Raw genomic sequence first — 27,507 nt, 5'->3', positions numbered from 1 at the left:
CTATCATTTAAATCACCTAAAAAAAAAGGAACTTGAAGTATAAAGTACATTATATTTAATCGACAAGCTCGAAGTGTTATAATTTCGTTTCACCCAAGTGCACACAAAGTTCTGCACGTGAACTTGAACAAAAAAAAAATAGATAAATTAAATTCCCCGAGTTTTAGCTTAATGAATAACCTGCACTTTACGAAATGTAGTCATGCAATATTCCGTATTACTTCGTTACGAGGCTCATCCGGTCTTCATTGGAGGGAAAAATAGGGACGCGGTTTCAATTAGTGCGCCGCGCTAATATCAAGGGAACATCGAGGTGCAAGCTCGCGCCCCCGCCGAGTATCGTAAAGATCCGCGTAACGGCTCCGATGGGGTGCGGACTTTCGGCCCCGGGAGTAAACGGAGATACCTATGATAAAGTGTTTCTCGCTTCTCCCCCTGGCGTGGGATGTTACGTGTACACGCACGTTGCACGAGCGCCGTTAAAGCACGAGGGTTTTCGCACGCGGGCGTGAGCGGAATATATACGAAGCCTCGAAAATGTCGGAGTTAACCCGCGAATTATTGTCTCGTTTACTATCGTATTTAATTTCGTGGGATCTTCTTGGGTCTATATATAAACGCGGCCTCGGCGGCACGTAACGGTTACGTCAAAGCTCCGTTTGCTGACCGGAATAGAAAGAACAAATGTTGCTCAAACACGAAGGCTATGCTTCAGTCATGCCGACTCCAGTATTATCTAGCCGGTCTCATCATTACCGCTTAACTCTAGCTTAATTAATTACGGATTTTTCCGAGCGTACACGGATTCCGTCTACCGGCGCATTCCTCGTCTTAATTTTCATTTTGCAGAGATAATCGCGGCAAACGAGTGAAGGAAGTGGGATGCATGCGGATTTCGTCCGGTTTTTAGCGCGAATTCGCGAAGCATAGAAAAAGAAATGGAATAATCCGAGATACGAGAAAAAGAAAGAGAGAGAGAGAGAGGGGTCGCAAGGTTGTAACCGTTTAAATATGTACAAAGGTTCTCGGGTATGCGAGATATGCGTGAATCAAAGGACTTGCGCAGCGCTCCATTTATCGACTGCTTTCAAAGGCAACTGATTGAAATTCAATCCTAACGAGACACGTTTGACGACGCGCTTTGACAGCATCACGTCGCGCGGAAATGAACGAACGCTCTGCCAAAATGTAGAAGCATTTGCCAACGACGACTGTAGGGATCCCGCATAGAAAGTTCCACGGAAAGTGCGATACGTCGACATGAAGATTCCATATATGTGCGTGTCATAAAATCCCAAGTGAGCTTGGCTGCACGACGGCAGCTTTGTATCCCGATATGGCGCCGGTGACACTGGGATGCCCTAGTGGGACTCGAGAGAAAGAATAGAACGTCCTTGATACGCGATGGTTTCCAGAGTTTTCTTGGTTTCCGTATTCATATCAGATTTTAACGTTAAATCTAACATTCTGTCGAGTGCTCTAAATCTCGAAAAAGAGATACGCGTTCACGAGATTAAAATTTATATAAAAATATAAAATAATTCGAGTCTACTAAATAACTTTTTTAAAACTTTTCAATTAAAAAACAGCAGTCAATTTATATTTTTGATTTATATTAACGATATCGCTCTGTTATTTTATGTATCAAAATATAAAATTACGTTTAAAATATTTTGCTACGGAAAAAATTCATATTTATTACTTATCACACAAAAGAGCGGTCTGTCATCTCCATATTTGAAAAAATGCAAATGAGAATTCGAAGTACACTCTAAAACTCATCATACATTATAATATTTCACAAAGAACTCATTAGAACTTGACAGATTTGTGATTGCAGACTTGATCCCGAGATATTAAAATATCTTTGTAGGAGATAAGACATTTGTCTCATGCATAAAGAACGACTTTCTTTTTTCAGCGTCGATTCTCCGATTTTCATCTGAAAAATTCTTACAATTTACGTATAATTTACGCAAATTTTCTCGCGTACTTTTAATTTTCGAAATTACATTAGATCGCGCGATGGTTCATCACGAATAGTTAAACATTTTACGTGATTGTTTAATGATCGTCTGGAATATCCGTTTTAAATATCTCGATGAAGCGCAAAGTTTTAATTCGACAATCTAGTCTACGATTTTACGAGCGTCGTCGCGCGAGTTTCGCCTCGTAAAATTTCGCGTACAACGGTTGACAACGATAACATGACAGCTTTGTGTCTCGGGGCTGCGTCTCAGAGACATAACGCGCCTACTATTTCAGTTCCGCGAATTCCCTTCTCCCCGCTCTCTCGCTGGTAATTCGCATATTGCAGTTACGATTGTACTCCTCCGGATTTATGTTACCGTGGGATTTGCGTCGCAGGAGGGAAATTCCACGCAAACAATCCCGGTTTTTCAGTTTATTACCGTTGTTTCGCCGTACTGTGTAATTTCACGTATACCGATAGAGTGGAGTTTGCGCGGTTGTTTTCCACTTGCAGCGTCTGACCTATCAGTCAGTTACTACTGCATGAAATTTTGGTCAACTGAAAGGGCTTAGTGGCTTGACAAATGTTCCGATTTAAAACGTTATATTTTGCTTAGCACCAAATTATATGCATATTTTCAGTGTGCATTCAGAATTGTTTTAAATTATTATTATTATTATTATTAAATTGCGTAATTACTTTGTTTTATATAAATGAAATTTTTATAATAATAAAAACGAAAATTCTCTCTATATAAGTTTATAATAATTGCGATAGCCGTGATTGCTAAAACATTCCAATTAACCAGTTTTTAATTATTGTTAACAACTGCAAAGAGCCTCGCACTTGCAATTACATTTTTTGTGCACATTTCTCTTTATTAATTAAAAAAATAACATCAAGCAACGCGAGGAACAAAAATGTATACAGGTATAAATAAAATCGACGTGCGCCGATGTATTATGTGCGTGTTTGAAAAATATAAAAAACAAAAAGGAAAGAGGACTTTGATCAATTTTCGATACCAATCAATCAAATTATCTCAATTATTATTCCAAAAATGTTTCCAAAGCTATTAATTATCATAATTATCGCGGGATGCGTTCAAGAAAGGAACAAAGGCGCGACAAAGAGCCGAGAGAAAAATGACAACGCGGGGAACAACTGTAATTCAACGTCACCGCGTCCTAATTTTTGCAGCGCGTATGAACGAAATGGCGAGAGAGCCTTCGCCGGACGCGATCGCGGCTTGAAAGCGCTGGAAGGGGATGATGGATTGTGTTTACCTGTAATGAGTAAACATCCTCGCGCGCTCTGCCATCACTCGTGGTGAGTGTCGGGGAGGAGAATGGTTCGTGACGGTGCGCCGTCTCGCTAACAAGCATCCTCGTTTGCATCCTATTTCTATACCTTTCGCAAAATCTCCCTGTGCTCGCGTTACCATCAGCCCCGACGCAGTTAGCAGTCATTGAATTCGCGTTCATGGAAGCGCATCGGCGAGGAATACGCGACTGTGCTCGCGAGTGGCAGAGAAGAAACACACATATACATGTATGTGGATATTAGTAGCGCAAAGTGACGTGTTGAATAAGCATCGCGATTTTACAAAGATTTTATCCAAGTAGATTTCGTTTAGTTGTCGCGCGACACAATATTTATCAATGATACATAAATCGAGCTCTCTAAATGATATAAATTAGTAATACGGGCTAATATAAAAACCAATGATAATAAGCGAAAATGGAAAATCGTTTGAAGAAATAAATTAGTTATTGTTATTTTAAACGGTTCGCTCTTTTGCGGGCCATCAGCAGTAAAATTATGATGAAAATAATATAAAAAAAGCTGAGCTTGATATATTAATTATATGAAATGAAAAAAAAAACAAAGATAAAAAATAAAAAATACAAATAAAGATTGATAAGTACCTCTTGTAAGCAATTAAAATCTATATTTTATGCTTGTACATAATTATGTCCAGAGACGGATACAAACAAAAAAATCTCCCAAGCAGTAGTTTTTTTTCAACATTTATCCTTCTTCGCGCAATTGCTTTTCTTACAAATTATCGGAATGTATTTTTGAGAAAAAGGTTGCCTTCGAAAAAATACGATCCTTTAACGCTATTTGATTCGCTTTATGTCTTCCAGATTGCGGCGACAAAAAAAGCGACGAATTCATATGCGTATCCAGTCGGTTTATCACACACACGACTTATTTTCTACGCCACATGGCACATTATCCGGCGACTTTAGCTGACACCGCGCGCGTAAATGCTTATTTCACGCATTTGTGTATTCCATACAACAGAGTAGATTTGCGTCGGAATTATCTGTGAGCTTAACTACTGCTGTTTTCAGAGACAATAGAGAGAGGAGAGAGAGAGAGAGAGAGAGAGAATCGCTGCCAGAAACGTAGCGGGGCTTTATGAACCTGATGCATCAGTAATGCCGGTCGAAATTCGGCTGCTGATATTCTCATCTCCAGGCGGTATATGGTAATTATCGTATTGTGCAAATAATGCCACCGTTATGTATTCAAATTGAAACATCGTCCGAATGTAATTAAACTGGACTACTGTTGAGAAACGGACGAGGCGCTCTCGCTATTGCAAAGCCTAGAATAGAGATCGGCTCCGTCCATACATCTCATCACGTCACGTTACATTTGTAATTGATAACTGACGTTTCGGTAATTGCATTATTGATGAAACATCCTCGGCATGTCTAAGTGGCCTGAGATTATGGCGCGCCGCGTCGTATTATTTATCATTAGCTATTTATTTATGTCTCGTCGCTCATCCGCATGATTAATTGTTGATTCAAATGAATTGGCCGGTTCTGATGTGCCCCTGGCGCGACACACATCGGCTGTCTCTCTCTCTCCACATGTGATATTAATATTGTTTAGTTTCTCGCCTACAGCGATAATTCGGTCACACGTTAAAGCTCATTGTATTATATAATTATATCCGGAATTTATAAAAAGAGGTCAAATGTTTTGTTATTTTAGTGCACAATTGTTTAATAATTTCTACATTTATTATTAATATTATATGAAGCATTCATTAGCATATTAATAGAAATAAATGTTATACGCGCTTAATGAGAGAGAGAAATTGAAATAATTATTATTATTTTATCCCAATATTTGGTTACTGTCTTTGGAAAATACATGAATAAGTGTGAATAAGCATAGTATCATTCCATGGGAAATTCGCGCGGTGAAATTTAATAACGATTCATCATCATCACCTAATTAGCACGTGTCTTTAATTAATAATAAAGAACGACCAGAGGCAATATATGATTTCAACGAGCTATTATCAGCATAACGTTTCGTATCTATTATCAGTTTCGCTTCTATTCTATATCATCTCAAAGAGAGGGGAAGGACAGCTCTCGTTATCGGTTGTTCAAAACTGTCACTAGACTGAACGAGCTCACATAATTATCGGTATCTTCAGACAATGGTGCTCGTTAGCCTCCGCGAAACTATTGCTCGAGACAGATCCGTTTATCGAAGGACACCACTAACCTTTGGGGAAACCAGTATTACTTCCTTGCTGGACGTTGTCCAAGTTTCTGACTGTTTAGCAAGCGAGCGCTTGTCTACTGTTTGTCTATTTTCTCAATTCTCTTTTTCTCTGTCATCTTTCTTCTCTAAAAAGATGGCATTGTTATCTCGTGACGCATATAATTGAATGGGACAACTGTTAAGTTTATAAATTGTTGGATGTGTAAAAATTCCTGCGGATGACTGAGTTTCCATTAATTAAGTTGAATAAAAAAGCTCGACAATTCTTGCAAAGGTCCTTTCGTTTCCAAGGATATTTTATGACGTGAAATCCGGTTTTTCTGAAATCTCGAGGTTTCTTGCAAAATCTCGAGCTCAAGAGATTTCTTGCAAAATATCGCACAATCCTCGTAAGATCTAGATTCTTTTGGATGGAATTTTCCCTGCGCAATGTAAATACGATTGCGAAAAATTGTATATAACTTACATTAGAATTTTTTCCATCTGACAGATCTCTGATGTGAATCAATTAGTGTTTATCGCGTGAAATTTAACGCAGCTTGTTTCGGTTAAAGATAAAACAGTACGAATCATTAGCGGGAGAACTATTAGACCCAAGATTTAAGCGCAGAAATTTGTAATTCCGAAGAAAAAGCTGCGAATGCCGGTGTACACGTCGTCCGTTACCACTTCGCATCCATCTCGCTCTCGGCCGCAATATGGCCGCGAATTAATTGGTCTTGCCCCATGATTAGTAGGTCCCACGGAATTACCGCGATGCCTCGCCGTGATTAATATCCCGGTGTTGCCAACTTTCGCGCGAAAGATTAATAACGGCGAAAACGGCGGGACTGGGGATGGGAACAGGGGGACGAGCTCGCACTCGGAGAGTTTTAATACAGCGGCGACGGTTTGTCACCGCAAAATTTCGCCGTCCGAATCCCCATATTTCCTTGCCTCTCTATTGCGTTCGCCCTCGTTCCGGTTCCGGCCATGCCTGTCACACACAGATGTATAATTCTTTTTTCAAAAGTTCCTTCCCCGCGCGCTCGAAAACGAAACCGGCGACAGATTTTGATCCGATTGCGATGCCTATGATTGATCGCGATAAATCGAAATTCTTCCGAGATATTCTCGCATTGCAATCCTGTGTATGTACCCTCATGCTGCGGATGAGGAAAATTTGTATTCGGCAAGTGAACCTTGACATTACCTCGTTAAATTGATAAATGTGTCATCCCCAATGTGATTGTTAAATATAGGAAAAATCGGTGGTAAATGCGAATAAAATATGAAATGTCGAGAGTGCGAGATCTAGGAGATTATATAAAATATTGTACTATTATAACTCACTGAAAATTACATTCGCGACTTCCAACGCTTCCACGATCTCATTAAATATCTTTGCAATTTTTAATAACTCTCATTAAAAATATAAAGTTAAAGTTGAGCTGAGCGACTTTCTGCCTACAAATTAAAGTTCACTTCTCTCTAGACAAAGTGTGAATGACAAAATTTTCTAACGCTTCGAAAACTCATGAACCTACGAATAATTTTGCATTTTGTTTAGTATATTTATTAGAACGTAAATATTATTAAAATAGAATTGTAGATAGAATATTTATATAGTTTTGCTATAAGTTTCTTGACGTTAAAAATTAACTGTAAAAAATAAAAAATATTTTTTAGAGACAATGTAACTTAATTGACAAAGTTGTACACAGCAATATTCCTCATGGCGTAATTATTATATTAATATATAATATGCTTTTCTAAAAAATATTCGGGCTTCTCTCACTTTAAAGTTTGATGAATGTCGGGAAAAATTCACTTTATATTAAGTTGCTACACTAGCAAGCTACTAAAATATTTTATTCGTTATATTTTGTATTAAATATTTGATTAGTCATTTCAGTTCGTGCAAAGAAACTGTGATTGTTATTATCTTTATCATATTTTCATTTACTCTAATTTACAACGTAGAAAGTATATTTGTTTTCTTTGCATTTAATATCAAATAAGTATTCAATTTTCGGAAGGACGAAAAGCGAAAAAATAATTGAAATCAATATAACTAAAACGTGTCAATTAAATAAAAAACAGATGAGATAGATAATAGATAGATATATTTTTGAAGATATACGCACGAGAAAAAGTTGTACGAAGCGTAGACGTGAACTCGACCTCTAAAGTGTCAAAAAATTGTACACAGCAATATTCCTCATGTGGTAGTTATTATATTAATATATAATATGCTTTTCTAAAAAATATTCGGACTTCTCTCAATTTAAAGTTTGATGAATGTCGGGAAAAATTCACTTTATATTAAGTTGCTACACTAGTAAACTACTAAAATATTTTATTCGTTATATTTTGTATTAAATATTTGATTAGTCATTTCAGTTCGTGCAAAGAAACTGTGATTGATATTATCTTTATCATATTTTCATTTACTCTAATTTACAACGTAGAAAGTATATTTGTTTTCTTTGCATTTAATATCAAATAAGTATTCAATTTTCGGAAGGACGAAAAGCGAAAAAATAATTGAAATCAATATAACTAAAACGTGTCAATTAAATAAAAAACAGATGAGATAGATAATAGATAGATATATTTTTGAAGATATACGCACGAGAAAAAGTTGTACGAAGCGTAGACGTGAACTCGACCTCTAAAGTGTCAAAAAACACGACGCACGCTAAGGAATTCTCGCGCGCGGTAACAAGGCGTGACGTCATTGCTTCGAATCATCGGTCATTTTGCCGGACGTCTGCGACGAGATTAGACAAGCTGCGACTGCTCTGCATTTGCGGTATGTATTTTTTACTCCGAGTGAATATTTTTTATAGAATAAGTACGTATTAATACGATATACGAATTAAACAAATTATTTCGATTATTAATTTATTATAAAAGACTTTGCGCGACAGCGAATCATGAATTAAAAAGCGCGACTGATTAAATTTCGATGAATCAGATATTATGATTCAACAATCGTATTTTAATACTCTTATTAATGTCCTCGTTAATATTTTAATGTCTCTAAAGTAATACTCTTATTAATGTCCTCGTTAATATTTTAATGTCTCTAAAGTAATCTTTTTTATCGTTATATTGATATAACCTACAATTATATATCCCGCCGAAATATTTTTCAAGCGTTCGAAAATCTACCCTTCGGAGTTTAGCATCGTCCGATTAACCAATCAGCGCAAGAGGATTTCTCTACTCCCATTGGCCGATCGAATTCCGCTCGAGATTGAGATGATTTACGAACATAACCTGCGTTGCTAGGCAACGCGCAAAACGCGCGAAACGATGATGGCCGAAATTTTCGAATTGTCACTTGGCGTGCCTGACAATTGGACGAGTTTGAATCCACTGCGTGTTTTCTGCGGACATTTTTTGGATATCTTAAACTTCCATGTACAGTTATCGGATCTAGTGTCGTGTCGTTGATCTCGTACGATTGATCTCTCTTCAGACACTCTGTCGATTCGTCGGAATCCATATTCGCGTGTGTCTCGTTTTTATTTCGTGTCGCGAGTGTTGTTCGCGTATTTAATTGACGCTATATCGCGATTGATATATTATTCTGTGTACTTTGCAGTATTGAGAAGTGTGATCGCGAGTGCAATAAAGACTATGAAAGAGATCATCGAGGAGCCGTCAAAGAATGGAGGCAGGGAAGCGCTTGTTCATCAGCCTCAATGATATCGGTGAGTGTCCAGATTTTTTATACGTAATTCTTATAAATTGAAATATTAATTTAACGATAGTTTATCTCCGGTAAAAAAACTCAAAATTTACGTTATTTAAATTTATATTATACAGATATTATATGTATTATTTACATGATATCTATTTTTCGGATGTTATAAAAATCTCAATCAAATTACTTATTATATATATTAGTTATTTATTATTATTGTCATTACATATTTTGTGAATATATTGTAAATTATTATTAAGATGCATGTAAAAATTCATTTTAAAAATTGAAAAAAGCGCGGAGTATCCCGATTAAATTTAAATATCCTTCGTTTACACTTTATGATCGCAAAATTATCGCATATTAATTCATTATCATATAATTAAGTAAATAATTTCTAATTTTCTATTTGTTTGTTATTTAAAATAATAAATCTCACAACATCAGTTTAGCTGTAAAAGGTTATAAAAAAAAGAGTCTTAAAATTGGTTTTTCAAAAATTAAAATCTTTATCTTTATTTATCTCAACACACAGCCTTTGATCGTGAAATTTATAGCTATATAAACTCCACTTGGTGCAATATCGCCAAGAAACAATATTCATCGTTCTCTTTACGATTAACAACACGCATTGCTCCGGATCCTACCGGCTTTCGAATCGCGAGCAAATTTGCATTAAAATGTCCCTTAAAATTGAAATAGCGAGCGAGCTTTGAATACACGTCGGCCGGCTCATTTCGGCCAAACGCGTAGATGAATGCACCCTGCGAAAGCCGACAACCAGTGTTCAGACACACATGAATTATTTCGCGTCGTTAACGTAACCAGTTCTCCCCAATGACATTTCGTAGAAGTGCGGTCAACGGTGCAAGCGGTGGCGTTTAATTAACGTATGCGTTATATCGTCGCAGAGCGTAGCGACCGCGCAGTTAGAAACATAGCATTAATCATAAACACGAGGGGTTCGATGCGTAACACACGCATCACAGATACATGCTAGATTAACTCAACGCGCGAAATTCATTCGCGTATTTAAATATGCACACGATCGGATTAATGCGGATGCAACACAAGTTTATAAATTGCATTGCGCCGGGACCATGATAAATACGTATAATTTATCGTCAATACATATATTTATATAAATAATTCACATTTGTTTGTTGCTATAAAGCTCTTGTCGGATCATACAGCTATTATAGCTAGGAATAAACTTGTTCGTATAAATAACGACATAAATAACTTAAAAACGTGAAAGCACGTTGTCTCGGAAGTTCATGAATTTTAGAATCTTTTAATATGTGTACACCCTGTTTACCGTAGTAACAATAGCACGTTTCAGCAATTAATACGCTACTAATAACAACATCTAAATTTCTCTTAGGAGGCTCCATTGTCGAAGGAATATTAGCTTCTTCTTTTTTAGTGTACACCATCCATGTACCGAATATAATCACAAGAATGTCACTAAATCAACGCCGGTACGTTAATTAATTCCTCGACAGAGAGAAAAATAAATAACGTCAGCAGCATCCGGTGACGGTAATCGATACTGGCGTTTCGCGCAATCTGCTGCAGCAGGTCAACAGTTGAAATAAAAAAAAAAAAAGACGTAAAAATTAGTTAAAGATGCGAGCTATGTTTTAAGGCAAATTTTATTGTATAATACGAACGGTAAAATATTTGCACATGGCAAATATAAATGTCGACGAAGATTTAAAACCTTTTGCTTTTGTGCAATGAAATGTGTTATCGAATCGATGAATATAGTGGCAGGATTTCGAAATATTATATTGTACACACAGAAAATTTTTCGCGAATGTTATTTCATACCCGCGAACTGAAATTCCGATAGTATTATTCTGGCAAAAAACATTCGATGTTTTATTTTACTATTTTATTACATACTTACAACTCTTGGAAAATTTCAAATTATTCATCGATAAACTTTTTTTTATCCGCGCTAACTTGTTTTCTATAATCTAGTTTTTCTCGTATTTATATTATATAATATCTAGATTTCTCTTTATTTTTCTGTGTTTACGCGTATATTTCGGATTTTAAAAATATCTGCATCTTATAAATATCGAGTTATAGATATTATCTTGTATTTAATAGCATGTTTAATTAGAACCGCTAATTATATATACATACTTCGGCTTATTGGAACTATAGCTTACGAGATCAGTCGGCTCAATGCTAAGCATTACTATCTCTAAAGGAAACCTGTTAATTACCGACAGACTGATTAATAATGTCTACCTCCGTCATTTCTATTCGATCCATAGTAATGTCGATAAGACACGCCCTTTGTCCGTATGTGGGAGATGCGTTATGTGCATTTTCCGGTTCGATAAAAGAGCAACGCCAAGAAACGCGGTCAACGACCGTGGCATTTTTCGCTGCATCTGCCTCGACATTTCCGATAGCGGAGCTTGGTATTGTTCGGTAAAATTTCTTCTTAGTTCCCCGTTCGAACGTTCTTATTCGCAGGCGGTATTATTTATCGTTGATATTGTTTGCCGTTTGCATAATTCCAGCGTTTGTCTGGAGGAGCGTGTTTCACATATTGAGAAAGGAGGAAGCGGAACTTGCGGGGAAGATCGATGCGGAGAGAAGAGACATTAGTTCTAAAGTTAGATGTCTCCTCTCCGTTTAGCCCCACGGGGCAAGCCGGAAGATCAAAAGATTACAATATATCGATATCGTCGCGGAGAAATCGGCGACACGGGGCTCAAAGGTACAGTCGCAGACGTGTAATAAGACTCGCGACGACCCCGAATCGAAGCGAAACTTATGTACTTGGAATTTCCCTCAGTCAGTAGTAGTTTTCCCAGCTTGATTGCAACATTTTCAGATGGCTGAGAAAAAAATACGCTACTTTATATGTTAATCGCAAAATTCCTTGCATCGTAGCTTAATTTACTTCCTCTTTTTTCTACAAAATATAAGATCCAAATTCGAGACAAGACTTTTCTGTGAGACTTTTTGTTTTTTTTTCATGCTGCAGACCAGTTTGTTGCGCTGCAATCCGATGCAGTTTGCAAATTACGTTTCCACTCGACTTTCGATAAATTCGGCGCCGGTGTTGCATATCCAAACGTTCGTGAGATCGATTTCGCCGAGTCCGATCGACCTGGATCTACAGGTAAGAAATGATTACTGCTTTTCATTTTTTTCTCTTCATGATTCTCAAATGACATCCTGCGAAAATTTACCTAGCATAGGTAAACATAATTAAACATAATTATATACTAATTACAAATTCACCTCACTCACAAGTAAATATAATTATAATTATACTATTCCGCGCGTTTGTAATAATGTAAATACAAATATGTAGATTCAATAATGCAATTGAAATGCAAATTTATTTATAGATATTAAGAGTAAAAAAATCATATATAAACATTACTTTATAATTATATCAGTAATTTAAAGATATAATTATCACCTAGAAAGCATCTAAAAAAATACTAGAGCACGAAAAGTATCTGAAAGCGAGATTTTAAAGCAAATTATTTGTCACAAATATCTACTTTTGATGAAATAATTCCCGACATACATGGATTATCTCCTCGAAGCTATTAATATCTTAAGCTGCATTTCCCTAATGATTATATAACGATTATATTTCGACAAATTTCCGGTCCGCGGATCAATGCTCCTGCACGAACATATAATTACGTTATTAATTCAAGCGTAACGCACAGGAAGGAACGAGAGAGAGAGGAGAGAATCGCGAGAACACTAAATCCGACCGGCAAACTGCGCGATCCCTTTGGCATCGACTTACCCGATCCCTCGCTTCGACGCCCATGTAAACACGCGAAACTATTTCGGCAAAGACAAGCGTGCACCACCCCATGCGTCGCGCGGGGGTGCGACAAGTTCGAACGAGCGTTAACGAACTTAGGAAATTACGCGGATGGATCTGATGGTTGCATATTAAAAGCATGACGCTGTCGCCGGTTACCACGACTACGAAATACGTCGCTGTGCGCCGATGTATGGAAATTGTTCGTGCTCGTTAAGCGCGTTGACTTATGAACGGAACTTAACGTCGTCGCGCGTAGGACTATGGCGGAATTTCGAAACGAAATTACTTCCCCGACTCGCCATAGCCGCGTTAAACTCGTACAACCGTGGCTTGAAATTCAAAGGCGTGTAGCGCCGGAAACTTTCGACGAGAGATTTAGCCAACTCCGTAAAATCTAAGCACAGCCATAATCCAGCCGTCGATCGATATTTCGAGCCGTCTTTCTTAACGAAATTATTTTCTTTATTTACAAAACAATATTACGCGTAACGTATATATCTGCTTCAAGATGTCGATACGATTACAAAAGTTCCGAAGGGAAACTCCAGGGATTTCAAGCGGAAGCCAGTGCAAACTCGAGTTTAATTACTTGTGTTGTAGACAGGGGAAAAATCTCCCGTATTTCCAATTATTACATGTGTTATTTTAATACCACGAAAATATGAATTTCCCGATTATTGTCTGCAAAATATACTATATACAAGTACTTGAATGATAGCTTTGATTGAAAGTGTTATTTCGTGATTAAGTTTCATTATAAACAAATACAATCTTACATGGAACTAATATTTTTTATTTATCTACATCGAGAGGGGGCAATTCTGCTTCTTATTTCTTTTTGTTTCCCCACGTGGTCCAATTTTGTCGTGGCTGAATTATTCTCTTCGAATGCGAGGTTGAAAGGCGGCGGGGCAAATGCGCGATGGCCTCTTTTATTCCAGAGAATAAATAAAAAAGGAATAAATGCCTGCGTATGCGCCATATAAACTGGCCATCGTTCTTCTTCCTTTTCTTTTTCTCCCTCTGTCAGACGAAATGGAGTCCATTTTTGTTGCGCAATTTTCTTTGAGATTGGCGCAGCGCGATACGAGCGACGTATGGCGGTAAACCACAACGAAAAAAATTCCTTCATTGCAGGGTTTATGATGTGTCGCTACCGAGCACGAAAAACAGAATGAATCTCATATACGTACGTAAAAGGATCTTTTTCGTCGTCAAACAAAATTGACAAATGGTGCTTCGACCTACATCTCTCAATTTAAAATACATATTTAATGAATACGCGCATATAATATCATTGCAATCACTATTAAACAACAGTATTATGATATCGATAAAATGCCTAATGTATCATGTATAATAGAAAAAAATTAAAAGTAAAATTAAAAAATTATAAATATTTGCACACTTTGCGTAAAACAAAGCGTAGCACTTGTCAACAAATATAATATCCCGGCTAAACAATATTTCAATTTTAATTGAGCAATACGCTTAAACGTCCTTTGCGGATGAGAGAGTTTACGGTCTCACTTGCAGAATACAAGCGTAATAATCAAGCGTCTCGCGTTAATAGACGGAAAAGTGCTTCGGGTGGGATAATTCGCAAATTGCTTCTCCCTGTCAGCGAATATCGCAATTTAATTTTCTTGCGAGCGTGCTTTATCTTCAAGCTTTATTGCCTGGAGATGCCCGGCCGCGTGCGTTTACGCTGGACTAAAGCAACGGCATTCATAGAGGGTCGCGGTGTTTCGTCAGTGATTTTTCCACGAGCTTGCCTCATAAAATCGTCGATGGGGCGATCGGTCAAAGGGAAACAAACGAGCGCAGAGCACACAGTGCGCATTCGCGGAATACGGAATAAAAACAGTCCTTTGAATCGCGCCATCCCCCGATAATCGAAGGGAAAAGGTCAATGGCACTCGTTATCAGATAACCCGAAACTCCTCTCGATGTCCTGTTCGATGACAAGCAGGAAATACGAGCGTGTAACCATGAACCGTGATTTAAAAATCTGATCTCTCTTCGCGAGACAGAGAGAGGAAACGATTTCTCGCGTTCGCTGGATTGTGTTGAATGCGAATTCCAACAAGTTGAGCGTCTCGATTAAGCGAAACGACTGCTTCGTTTACGCATCGGCGATGAGTTCCAATAAAATTCAGCCGGCAAAGGTAACGATAGCGAGTACGAGTTGTAGTTATGCGCGTAAAAGCTTCAAGAGCTGCAAAAAAAATAGAACGCGAAATGAAAGCAACCTTTCGCCGCTGGTGAAAAGTTATTAGTCCGGTTACCGGGTTCCTATCGATGCTGATTATACAGAGTTGCCAGAAGTTATGAAATTCTTCAAATTCTTTCGCATCATTGTACGTGCTAATAATGTTGCACGGATTATATTTTATTTTACGTTCGTTTCGCGCGTGCGCAAACGTATAACTTGATCAATCATGCATCTCGCAAGAAATAATTTAATATCAAGCATCCAATGGAAACTCGAAAAATTCAATGTAATAAATTCAATATGTTGTTCCACTTGTGATAATCAATCAAGTGTTATTAATCGAATAGAAGAATCTATCGAAACTACTTTGTGCATCATCAGTCGATGTTATCGCTCAACGAAAGCTAATTTAATTGCAGTCTGATGAATTTTCGCTGTATTTTCACGATGTCTACGTTCTTCAAATCTATTTTTAAAAACATTTAAAGGATATATTTTTCGATAATTCTCAAATCGATGTTTTTTAGCAAAACTTTTTACGGAAACTTAATTAAAACGGGATTTTATTTTTAAATATATGAAAAATTTTCTATTAATATTCTGATAGATTAAAACTTTCTTTTCAACGATATTATATTTACGCTGTATGTAAACAGTTTTTTGAATTTATTAGAAATCGATACGCAGAGAGAGGAAGGGGGAAGGGAGAAGGGCAGATTCTATAGTTTTTAACGAGATTGCTGTTTCGCATCGTAGGAAAATTTATCTTTCTACTTTCTCTTCACATGGATATTACAATGCATCTTTCGTAGCTTCCTATAACGTTCATCGATATAATGCATAAGAACTATAAATAAAATATGACGGTATAAAATTGCAAAAAAAATTTCATATTAATCGCAAGCGATATAAATGCGTTTTAAAAAAAAATTTGACGTTACCGAGTGTGTTTTCAATTTGTCAGAAAATATTAATACGTCAAACCATGCGCTAATTAATATACAATCCTCCGCTCACAAATTTCACACGCCAGTTTAAATTACCAATTTTTTTAAAAAAACCGACTTACGTGTTAATTAAACGTAAACACCATTGACCTAATTAGAACGTAACATTCGCAATGCGTTACATTGTTTTAAGGTCGTATCTTGTTACACGAAGCCATAATGATAATGGATTAAAGCGAATTTCATATTCAGAACAATTAGCCACATAATCGTGTTCTCTGCTTGACTATCGCCTGTGCGTGCATTGTTCGATCTGAAATTAATTAATTCGCAGCCTTTGACGATGTTCGTGTTTTGACGCGCATGCTAACATACCTATAAACGTTTCACAAGCTCTCAACTAGCTTTTACAGTCAGATATAAGCAGTATATCGAGACAAACTTATTCTCCGATGCTTTCATTTATTAACTTCCTCTATGCTATACATATTCAAATTTTTTACACATATATTATGTTATATATTTTACAAGGTACATCCCAGAAAACACAGAAAACACACTTCGATTAAAATTTGTAACTAAAATAAAATTATAATTAATAAGATTGAATGTGATAGTCGAATACATTAATATTTGTATAGTAATACGGGGAAAAAAAAAAAAAGGAAAATGAAAAAAAACCGGGCAAACTGAAGAAAAAATAAAAAAGTCGATTTTAATTATTGTTACAACTATCATGGTCAAACTGTCAACCAATGTTATAATTTATAATTCGTAACTCATGAAAAAATTCTTTATATCATTTTTCATATTTCAATTAATATGTTAGACATTTTTTTCTAAATTTCTTTCTTGTATGCTCTACATGATGCACAAGTACACTGATATATCACGACGGTATCGTGTAATTAGAGCGACACGTGTTCAAAGACCTCGCTTCATTGATGAAGTTCGTCGAGTGTTCGTCCCTTTCCGTTTGATCAGTAAAGTACGTGAGCCACGATTGGGATACAAGAGAGAGTACAATCGCTGTATCGTTTACTATAAAAGACGCAGCTATTACCCGAATTATATTTTTTTAATTTGCTAAGAAATGTATAAACATAATTATTCGAGTTTTATATTATCTTTCTTCTCTTTCAATTCAATATCAATATGATATTTTATTTAATATCTACTTTATATTGCTGATATAATATCGTAGTAAAAATTTTTGCACATTTTTATATAACATACTTTTATGAATTTATTTTACTTGTAAAAAATATTGGCTATCTCATACCCTTATCATGTCCCTCTAACTTTTTCAATATCCAGAAAAAAAATACCTTATTGCAATTTGGAATATTCTGGCACGAAGCGCGATATTTTTTCTGGTGAAAAATTTCATCGAGTTACACGAGATGCCTGAAATTCTACAGTATGAAACAAAATAATATCCTACATGGTTGTAAAATTCGTCCTTATCAGAAGATTCAGGAAATACGATCACGAGCGTAACCACCGTAGTTCCGGAAACTTTTGCTTTCCCCGATTGAGTTGTAAAATCCGCCGCGATAAAATTGTACAGTTTGCCGAGAAATATCGTTCCCTTTTTCTCGTAGGTCCTCGCTCCTTTTTTTTAATCGAAGAAGAAAAAATAATTTTTCGTTCCTTTCTCGTCGAAAAGAAAATTGTCGATTGGTATAATTGGCAAGCATTGTCCAAGTTGTACAAATCCGTTAATCAGAAGATCATTAAAAGTTCGAAGGCTTACGTGTTCACCTTTAATAAGACGCTACTTGCGATATCTAACATCGTGATTGGTCGGCAACTGTTGGTGAAAACAATATCAACGAAAGATCTCTCGAGTGTAATTCTCCTTTCTTGTCTATAAGAAATTCGATACTCTTATAACGCAGATATGAGAGAAATCGTTGGAGTTTATTACACAATCGCGAGATATTAAATTAATATAAACTAGAAAAGAAATGTACAAGTTTATATTTTGTCATTATATATATACAAAATTATATACAAATTTGTTTAGAAAATTAATTGTAGCAATAGCTTTTTTACTCCAACTTTATATTTAATATTTTTCTTTTAATACTTCAATGTGAAGAACAAATCATTCAAACAAAATCTTCATTCTATGAAATAAAATATATGTATTGCTCCAACGATGTAACCAAATGTCATAAACTGTACTCATAACTTGGGAAGATATTCTACGAGTATAGCCGCAGAGAGAAAGTTTTCTTCGTATTCGCGATACTTCTTCGCAAAATAAGGGAAATTTGTAATAAGGAGGTCGTTAAAACTTCAACAAGACTCTTCTTACATTCTTGTAACGAGTCGTGAAACTTAGTATCGTAACATTTAGTTGGAACATCGCAATTGAAGTAACCACAATCTGTATATTAAAAATCCTCCATGCAATTCCATAAAAGTGTCTTTCGCTCATCTCCGTGAAAAATTATACGTTACATTTTTTTGCTCATTATATCATAGGATATAAAAGTACAAACATCAGGAGGAAAAATGTGCAAAACAAAAAATCAATTGCTCGACAAAAGTTACTATTCTTAATGTTAACAAGTTTGTATGATACGTAAAAATAAATTAATTTTTCGAGAAGAAAACAAAAGAGTTTGGTGAAGTAAGTTTATTACATTGCAAAAAATGCACAAAAATAAAATTATGCACGGAAAATTTTACTTTCATCGTAAGGAAAGTTTGAGAAACAAGTTGACTGCAAGTATTATCAACGCATTATGCATTCTGTGACGAGATGAGATTCGTTCACTCGATGATCCACCACGTGACACCTACATCGATAACATCCGATAGCATCTGTTTTCCTCGCTAAGACTGGTAGATGCATCTAGCTTATAGCATGCCTTTTTCCACGATGTGTGTTGAATAATGGAAAGATGTCTGAAGGTTGCACCGGCAGCCAGAGCTTGAGAGAAACCAGAGCTTCAAGTCGTGGAAGAGAGAGGCAGAGGAATATCGAGCCGACGAATTTTACTATTTATTTATGTCAACGTTCCAAGCGGGGCGCTATATTATTATATTTCGCATGTCGCGTGCGGTAAATCTCCGTAATATAATAAAAGGACACTGTGTTCAAAAAATCCTTTTCTCAAGGGCAAATTATAATTTAAAAACTTGAATTACGTACGATATGCAAAAAAATATGTTGTAGTTCGCAATATTTCGTGAGGAAAATATTAAACTTATTTACTTTATCATCGTTATTTCGATGTTATTTTTCGAATATGATTGACTCTTTTGAAGAACCACATCAGAATTTATACAAGAAGTATTTACGCTCTGTATTTACTTTTATTTCTTATCGCGTTTCTTTATTTTCTCCAATAATTTCTATCACCGATCAACTTGAAATTTGTCATGCAAACGGAGAATCTGATAAATACATGAGGATATGCATATGATTAATTGGCACTCCATAAATCGCTCATTTACCTTGCAAATCGCGGTCACCGATTTGTCGCTGCGGGCGGATCAATTGTAGTCTGTTTTCCCTGACTGTCGGTAGGGGAAATCGGTGCATTTTTAATTACTTCCGTTCGTGAATCATTAGGAAACGTGAGATTGCAAATTATATAATATGACTCCCTGTTAACTGGCAAACATCAAACAACAGGTGCATTAAATTAACGGAGTATAATTATATTCTGCATTGTCAAAGAGAGCGCGATTGCGCGGCATTATTTACGAACGTAACGAATTGTAAATATGGCAACGTCATGGAATATTTCCATGGAGGTTGATGTCCAATCAGCGATATCTAAAGTTGCGAATTTATCGCAAAATTACAGGAACCACTTTTCATTTTGAATATATTGAACAGAATGAAACTGTGTATGACAAATGAACGTCGCAATGTTTCGCGTATCCAGCACATTCGAAAACAATAACTATAATGTCCCTATAGAACAAAACTATTAGTCATGACAGTACTGTTTATTTTCAAATGAATTTCGATCATTAATGGCATTCGCCACAAGCTTGGATGTGTATGAGGTATAGAGGAAATATAAATAAATGTTTATCCTTTAGAATTCCATTCAAAAGTGCGTACACATGTGTTGCGCGTGAAATTACGATGAATTAAATTATCTTTATGTTAAATTATTGACGGATGCGAACTTGTTTAATTCCGTTACATGTGCTGATTCATCGAGAAATATTTTTTATTTATAATCATATCAATAAATTGCAAAAATAAAATACAATTGTCTATCTATCCGCATTGACGTAAACGTCACGAAAAGATAATATTGTTTCCTCTCGCGCATATATTTTGGCACTTATGAATTTAATCGGCAGGCTTAAGCTTCATAGCGAGAAGGTTGGTTTATTTGGCTCGAAATGTAAACTCGGAGAGTAATTTTCCTACGTGCGATAATGCATCCGCCCGTATTAAATGCGGCAAACACGCTTTCAGGTTCCGTCGCGTGTCATAATTTTCTGAATCAAAAGTTAACGGAGTTAATGCAGGGAAAAAGTCGCGGCTACCGGATTAATTCGCCGACTCGGAAATGGGCGATTTTTTTCAAGCATCATTGAAACTGGTGTACAACAAGATATCCAAGAAAGAAAAAGATACGAGAGGGAAAAACCGTGCACGAGAAGAAGATGAAAAAGACCGTGAAGATGGATGCACGTGCTCTCGGTAATAAACTAATTAAATCGGCTGCGGAATGAAATTAACTGAACGGGTCTTGATGCGTGCATCGAAAATTATGCAGAGATTGCAAACAAAGCTTTACAATAAAGAGAAAAGGGAATATTATAATGGAAATAAAATATTTCTCAAAATATTTGTAATATTTATGTCGCGATTGCATTTCATAAATGAAAATGTGACAAATAATGGTTTATTGAAGCTGCACAAAATATTTCAGTTAAACAGAAAATGTAATATACGTGTACCATATGATGCAAAATTAAATAAAATTCATTTTTACGATGTGTTATATATTATTAGCACAAATTTATATGCGATTTCGATAACGGATATCTGTACTTTTATAGTAAGGATATCCGGAGTGCAATATTGGCAGATCGCTGCCTCACGAAAGACTCTTATCTCTCTCATTCCCTTCTTCGGAAATATCCATCCCGCCGGCTTTTACGAGGCATTCGCAGTTCCTCCAAGCGTAACCGCATGGCTACTATCGTTTTACCTACACGTGACGCCTCGTAAAACTCAATCGAGCGGGGACGAGCGTCTTCCTGCGAAAGAAATTCAACAAGAGCAATTTAGCGCATCCCCATACATCGCGATGTTACCCCTACGCGCCTCGGAAAACTTCCCCGTGTTCATTACCGCCCTTTCATCCCAGGCCAGGTCTATAATTATTGCTAAAGACGGGGCTAAATAATAGACGATAATAGACTTATTATCGTCAGCCACATTAAACTGCCAGATTTTAAGCTAGATATATTCCTTGGCTTATGGTGTACACTCGATATCTTTCATAGATACTTATAGCGTTTCAGAAAGATTAAACAATCAAGTGATCGCATCGTGAATATCGGGCTGTGCAATCTCATGTACGAGAGACTTTCTTTTTTTCTTTACGAGCGCGAGCCAAATGTCAAGACGAACGTTCGAGGGGCTACAATGTTTGGGACATGGCGTGTCGCCGAGAAATTTTTCCAATTTAAAACGCGGCGCTGGCACGCGATTTCGTTCAATTAATTCACTCCAACGTCTAATTTAGTAATTACCGAGAGTGCTTTAATAGTCATTACCTCACATTATTTGTGAGCCACGGGAGTTTCGCGCCCTGCGGAGAAATTATTCTTTCACTTTCCGACGAGTTCTCTCGACGGGTCTGGACAATGGAACGGAGTCTAATTAACGCTTCCTAAGCGACTTACAATGGATCGAATCAAGTTATTATTAATGGTAGGCGACCCCTCGATCGACGAGTGCTCTTCGTTAATTGCTTATCGCGCAAGTAAGAAAGATAATAAGGCTAATGAAGACAAGGATCGCTCGCCCGGATGGAGGATATCCACTTCTGGAAGCATCCGGCTCTACGGGCGGATAGACGAACGAAAATAACTTTCAGGAGCTTGCATAATGACGTCTAACAAGAAGCCCGAACATGAATATTCCAAGTGGACCAAAGAAGGAACCGTGACCTGTTTCTCTGGCTTCGCGGTGCCCCACAATTCTCCCATTCTCTTCTTCCCAAACCGGAACTTGCGATCGATTTTAATCCGATTCAATGTGACGCCGACTAATAAAAACCCTCGAGAAATTTCTCCTCGAATAGATCACTTTTAAAGCAACTCGCATGAGTCAATGATTGTTTATGACACGCATCTCTTCTGGAAATCAAACCATCGTATGGATACACAAAAAATGGACACAACTCTTTTTATAGCGTCCGCATCCATCCATCGTGTCGCTCCGACTGTGCTATGATACAAAATAAACGCGGTCGACAGGACCATTATGACCAACGAAGTGTCACGAACGCGTTTTCCCTCTTTTTTCATTAGAGAGGCGACCTACTTCGCGATGCATCGCGCGACTGAAATCATCGCGAAATGAGATGGAAACGGCACGTAAAATTCCAGAACATAGGAAACGTGCATCGGGGAAGAAAAAAAAAAGCAGCCATCATTATGAAAAGATTATGGAGCGCGTGACGAGCGTCGGAGTAATACTACCGCGTATCACGAAACGCAACGCGTTCTGTCATTATTGCAATGCAATATACAGAGGTTACCATATAAGATCCCTTCAATCTCATCGCGATAATTATATCGTGGAAAGAAACAAAAATTACATACAATCTCTCTCTGTGCATAAGAGGATTGCATCCCATTATTACTCACTCGGCATTAACGGTATGTTAATGCGAGATAAATATTTGGCAAGCACAGTTATACGTCAAATCTCGCGGCGTACGAGTCATCGCATTCATAAACCATCCATCGATCATTCCCGTGACTCGTCGCTCACGACGCTCTTTCGCGCGTATCCGCGCTTCGCGTATCACCGGCATTAATTTCATTATGGAAATTCGCGCAGTTTACCGTGCGACTCGCTGTGCTTGGAGGGATCGCCGCATGTAAAGCAGCCTCAAAAGAATCACCGTATTCATCCGCCTATTTCGCGTGCGTCCATACGTGTGATCAAGAGCACGCGACGAACGTTCTTCCCTTTCACACTGACGCCGTGATTACCAACACCATTGCCCCGCTAACGTTGCTACCGCTCTTGTTATTTCCCGTTGCCGCAGGATTAACTATGATCGATCGACGGAGCGAGGAACGAGAAATCGCCACTTCGACGATAATTATGTACACGGTGCGCCATGCTGTAATTGGTTGATGGTATAATCGCGGATAATGGTGAGATTCAAGTGCGAACGTTATGAAATTAATCTCTCAGTGTCAACATTCGCGACATAAATTATCTCGGCTTTCATTGATTTTAAATAGAAGTCTCTTTTCAAATCAACGACGACAGAGCGTACGAAAAAGAGGATTCTCTTTTAAACCGTGATAATCGTATCACATAAAGCAATATCATATGATATTATAAAATAATATCAAATAGTAGGAAATTTGTAAATAAATGTTAATAAGATGGTAAATATTTTTATGCAAATATCATGAAAATATTGTAAATAAATATTCATTAACGTATCGAGAGAAGTTTCCTGCGAATTTGATATAAATTTAATTGAAACCAATTGAGTCTGTTTATATTTCGTGTCTCGAAGAGCCTCATTTGAAAAATATATGCAAAATTAATGATTGATGTTTTGTCAACGAGTAGAAGAAAATAACGTGAAGAGGAAAATGTTTCATCAGGTATTTTTTAAATTCCGTAAACATCCAGCAATTACAGGAAACGCGGAACATTATGTCAGACTCACTGTTGCAGTAGCTTCGTGGCCATAACACGCATAGCAAGATGCATAGCGAGACGTCCTAATTTCGAGATGAAAATGCCAGGACGAACGAGCAGCACAATGCACGTTCTCGAGATCAAATAACGAAGGCAGCAACATCCAGACGTTCCTCCCCCATCTTTTTTCTCTCTCTCCTTCTCCGTCTCGTTTGTAACAATAAGAGAGATATATCTTACGTATCGCAAAGTCCTTTTTATTCACCATACGTGTCTCGTTTCTATCCCACCAATGTTCTTTTCTACCTGTCTTATCTACCTTTCCGTGTCATTCTTCTTTCTTTCTCTGAGCACGAATAATAGCAGCCCTTCATCGCACAATGTCTTCCAACGAAGATACTCCCCCTCCCTCTCTTTTTCCATGTTCTCTTCTCGTCTCTACTCTGGCTACTCGCAATTCCGTTTACAAGTGCGTGTTGGACGTATATAAGATTGTGTACATCCTTGACGACGCAATTCCGCAGACCATTGTCTGTCCTAGCGGCTTAATTGGACGTTTCGCAAAGTAAATTTCCCGACCTGGCGGCAGATAATGCTAATTAGTCGGGAGTCTGGGTTAATTCTGCGGGTCTGAAACTGTTTGAAGCCGCCGTCGTCCCCTATCCACTGCCCTCAGCAATTTGTTCAGGGAAGTTTGAAGATTTCTTTCACTGCATTATATCACTGACATGCTCAGACGTGATCGATATTTAAGGTGGAAAGAATAAAGAACAATCAATCGTATTGCTTTTGATTACTTAATGCATTATTAACAATTGTATTCATTTATCTAGTAAATAATACATTTTATTGAAAAATTTCGATGTGATACGCTCTTTAAAATTTAATAACCACTGCTGAATTCGCGAAATATTAAAAAATATTTATTCTCATATCTCATATTTATCTTGACAGATCTATAGATATTTTATTTCATGTTTAATAATAGTTTTATCTCCTTTGGCAATATTTTATTTCGATTCTCTGTCAAGAATAAAGAGAATGACATCTTACCGCAAGTAATCAAGTGATTCGCGCACACTTCATCACGCGATCCCGCGAGAAACAAAAGAGTCCTCTCTGCAGTCACCCTTAACCAGCTCGGCAGAAGCTCGCCGACATCCGGCGAGGGTCGCAACACTTTATTCTTTAGCCAGCTATCTTGACTCGTCTATTCCCTGATCGAACCGACCACTCCCCCCCTTCACCCGCTCACTTGCCGCAAAGCTTCGGGATTCTCGCGATACGAGATACCCTTGTCAAACTGGCTGGCCCCCCCCACACCCCCATTACTCTCGGCTTCTAAGTCTGACCCCTACAAGCAACCCCCGTCCGTCGCATCTCGGGAGAGTTTCACGTTCGACGTGACCCATCGATTCTGAAAGTGTCTACGAATCCTGAAATCGGGATGCGCGCGCGGCGCAGGAGGGCAGGACGAGGGAGCTTGAGACAGGATTCAGGAAATCGCACTAAATCCAATTACCTCCGAGGTGACTCCTGTGATGTATACGAAACATTTTGCGAGGGATACAGGAAAAAAAGAGGAAGCAAGCTGCCTGTACCGATTCCTGTTGGAATTACGGGCTTTGCGGGTATTTCAAGCGGAGGTTGCCGGGAATGACAAGATATGGCGAAACTGCGAAGAGGGAAGATGTTTGGAACCCCTAACGTCGCGACTGTGTCGTTGATGAGAAGACGTCTTGGTGGAGATTTCAGGAATGCGTTATCGAGAGCGCGGACTGTCACCGGTGCAAGTATCGGGAACTTGCGGCGAGATGGAATGACGAAACGTGATTATGGATTTAATACGGTTGAATACATTAAGAGAATCGCGTGCGCGCATTAAATTTAGCAAGACTTGATGTTACTTACTAGGATGGTTTCCTGTTTATAATTAACTTTTACTCATGATTGATATATCCGTAAATTTGCGCTCGTAAAATAACGAATTTTGCCAATGTGATTTTAGGAAAAGTAATTAACATCTTTAATCATTTATTTATTTTTCATAGAAAAATAAAAGTTCGAAGATAGAGTTCAAAAATACATTACATACTTCGTAGATCATAATTAATAGAATTTCCTTTCGAGCGCGTTGCTTGAATTTTTCATAAACTGACTTGTATTGCATGCAGTGATTTATGTGTATGCGTTATATTATCATAATATAAATATATATTTTTTTTACATATTAAATATATTATAAATCTCTTTATATTCGTTAAAAAGGATCAAGAAAAGTTAATGTTATACATTAAGGAGATAAAGAGAATATATTAATTCTCTAATTTTTTGAAAGTTATTACAAGTTTATTATATTTTTTTCTTTCTACACTGCTAGGCTGAATACTTTAAAGTGCAGTGCTGTATAAACTATACTGCGTATTTAACGACGTACGATAAAGAAAAGGTCTCAAGCGTCAAAGGAAAGAATATGAACTCTCGTGAAACGAGATTTGCAAGCATATTTAGTTTTTAACGGCTTGCGTTCCCTCTTGTTTTCAACGATCTCGACATGAGCTTTTAACAGAAATTAGATGTAAATTTTGCTTTGTGACGCATTCTTCTTCGTCTTAAAATTGATTAAAGTTCATTTCACTCTACGCCGCTCATTTCCTTTCGTATAGTTACGCTTATGAACGAAATAAAAGCCGTTCTTCCTCAATTTGCTACGAGAATAATCTTGGATTATGATTAAACGGCGAGCGGCTAGACGCGTTTAAGTGATCGGCGAACGAACGTCGATTAATTTTCTTTAGTAATCACCGTAATTGCAATTCTAGCTTCGCCAATATAGTCCTTTGTAATCTAATAATGTCGGGACGGAGATCGGAACGGCTAGTCTAGCTTTTCGCTCGAAACAAACATGTAACAAATTTTGCGAAACATCGATAATTGAGTTGTTGCCGACTTTAACCTTCGATAAACGAAGACGAGATCTCGATAGCTAATACACAGAGCCTTACTTAACAATCTCAGGCGTGAGATCGTGGACGTCGATCATCGTTAAGGCGATAAGGCGCTTTCACTTAACTTAATCCTCAGGGTAATGGGTATTAAGGTGAACTAGTTAGGGATAGAGCGCTATATTGGAGAAGACGCAATCTGGCCTAGCATCACGGTCCTAAACTGAAGATGGAAAAGTGTAATCTACTATACCTGTTTAAATAATTTTACTTTCTTCCGCTTTAGAAAAAATACACTACATTGATATTGCAATCAAATAATTTAATTTCCTTTACAGGTAAATATATTAAGAGAGAGAAATGTTGTAAATTTATTTTTAATTTCATCTGGTTTTCACAATTTTTTAGTTTTAACAGTTCAGCTAAATAAACTTTAATCTAGCGTTTGTAAATATTTTGTTTTGCTTGATGCTTTCTCGTAATTAGAAA

General features: G+C 37.2%; 1 protein-coding gene across 7 annotated transcripts in view; it reads right to left on the bottom strand.

Annotated features, from left to right (window-relative positions):
- Nucleotides 1-27,507, bottom strand: part of Pgant9 (polypeptide N-acetylgalactosaminyltransferase 9) — a 189,519-nt gene that overhangs the window by 25,765 nt on the left and 136,247 nt on the right. The gene's annotated exons all lie outside the window — the stretch shown is intronic.

Source organism: Camponotus vicinus, unplaced genomic scaffold (genome assembly GCF_025532165.1).
Source record: "Camponotus vicinus isolate PSW18456_S1 unplaced genomic scaffold, iyCamVici1.0 SCAF_12, whole genome shotgun sequence".
In the NCBI taxonomy this organism is placed as follows: Eukaryota; Metazoa; Arthropoda; class Insecta; order Hymenoptera; family Formicidae; genus Camponotus; species Camponotus vicinus.
Note: the sequence above shows the minus strand (reverse complement) of the source record. Positions and strands in the feature narration are given on the sequence as shown.